The sequence below is a fragment of the Aplysia californica genome, unplaced genomic scaffold, assembly GCF_000002075.1.
Source record: "Aplysia californica isolate F4 #8 unplaced genomic scaffold, AplCal3.0 scaffold00175, whole genome shotgun sequence".
In the NCBI taxonomy this organism is placed as follows: Eukaryota; Metazoa; Mollusca; class Gastropoda; order Aplysiida; family Aplysiidae; genus Aplysia; species Aplysia californica.
The window spans coordinates 1,215,010-1,217,299 of record NW_004797445.1 but is presented as its reverse complement, the minus strand read 5'-3'; positions in this window follow the sequence as shown (position 1 = coordinate 1,217,299).

Here is a 2,290-nt window from a genome sequence, read left to right as displayed (position 1 = left end):
ATGGTGCAGAGTGTGGCTATACAAACGCAATCATTATTTCTATAATACTGATATTCATATTTATAAATTATCGTTATTGTTATTTTTATTATGATTATTATCATTATCATTGTTTTCATATTATTATATACTGCAACAATAGTGAGACCTAGCAAAAACGAAGTAAGCTTATAAATTCTTAATAACACTTGCATTAACCTAACGATAAACAAGCGACCCCGGCCAAGTTTCCCCTGAATAATACATGCAATGTTTTCTCATCAAAGCGATAATGATCACATGACTCTACCTCTCATATATCTAATAGGCCACCCGCAAGGAGAGACTGTGAGGTCCATGAGGTGCAATCCACGGATTTGAGAGGCTTTTGGAATGGTGAAATACTTACTTAATTACTATCCGTTACGCCATCTGGCGTTTAGGGCAGCAACAAAGGATCTCCAACTCTGTCTGTTTTAGGCCATCTTTTCTCAACGTCCCCGACGAATGGTTCCAGGACTTCATTTCAGACTCTACTGTGCGTCTCCAGGTCACTTTGGGTCTGCCCCTCTTGCGATGTACCTCTGGTGTCCAGTGGAGGGCAGTCTTTACAATAGTGTCTGGTTCGTCTCTCAGAACATGCCCAATCCATCCCCATCTTCTCCTTGTTATTATGGTGGTCATGTCTTCTTGCCTACATTTCCGTAGAAGATCTGCGTTGGAAATCTTGTCGGGCCAGAAGATTCGGAGGATTTGGCGTAAGCTGGTTGTATGAAAAGAATATAACTTGGCATTATCATGATCAGTCATCCTCAGCATTTAGATCCATATAGGAGTGAGGATAGTACATAGCCGTTATACAGGAATGGTGAAATGGTATAGGTTTAACGCCCCTATCAACACTGTTAGGTTATTTAAGAGACAGGACCTCCAAGTTTAACGTCCTTTTCTGAAAGGACCGAGCCAAGTGGGAAAGTCGTGTTAAGTGCCTTTCCCAAGGACACAAAGTAGGACAGAGCCGACTTTCGAACCCCCGATCCCGCATGGCAATCTTACAATTAAGAGTCCGCTAGCCTAACCACTGGGCCCCCCTCGCCTTACAGTAAATAAATGTTTACCAAAAATATTGGTCTGTTAAGACAGATTGATACAAGTCATTGTGCAAAAGCAGGGGAGTCTATGTTCGATAGTTGAGGCAATATTTGACAATAGGTTGCAGCACTAAAAACTAAACTATACAAAACCACATAGCACCTTCTGTCCTGCTTCTAATTCCATGGGCAGGCACGTAGCCTACTAGGCCTTTCTAAGTTTTTCCGGGGTGTCCGATAATGTTTCATTTGTTTTTCCAGCCATGTTTCGGTGCCAAGTGTGGTACCTACTGGCTGAAAGGTTAAAGATCTCCATCGCCCGCTGTGGGAGGCTGAGGGAAAGAGTTATTTTTGCTTTGATGTTGCCAGTCTAATGTACCGTGCCAAGAGAGGGACTGGCAGCGCCACTGTTGCGTAAATGGCTTTACCTAATTGAGGGACTCGCCTGCATCATACAAGTGGGTCGATTACTTACCCCTCCCCGCCCCTACCCTAATAGACATACACACATACACACAAACACACGCACACACACTAATAAACATGCACACATTCACACACACACACACACACAAACACACACACACGCACACACACACACGTGCGCACACTCAACTCCTCCCATCTCCCAGCACACACACACATGTATACACACACACACACACACACACACACACAATAACACACACACACACACACACACACACACAGATGCATGCGGACACAAACACACACACATGTACACATATTCACACTTGCGCACACACACATAAGTACATATATCACATGTATGGGTTCTTCTATATTTAATCTATAAATCAAGAGAGCCGGACTCCATGATGTCCACACATTTTCTTTTACACACAACTACTACGAATTTTTTCACATTTTGTGGTTTCTTTTATTTTACAAAAGTGTGTTCTGTTTAAGGCTAGAGAAAAAAAAAGCCAATGTGCACCCATTTTGCTACCAACAAATGCCCCCCCCCCCCTCATACACTGAATATCAGTTTGTAGTTATGTTCATTAATGTGTTCAGCTAATGGATTATAAAAACATGCAAGGTATGGCAGAAAAAAGCAAGCAATAGACGTGTTCTTCATTAAGAGTGCTATTATTTGATCACGCTCATAAAACATAATTTCATTTTGTATCTCTACTAGCTCGTTTCTCTCTCTCTCTCTCTCTCTCTCTCTCTCTCTCTCTCTCTCTCTCTCTCCT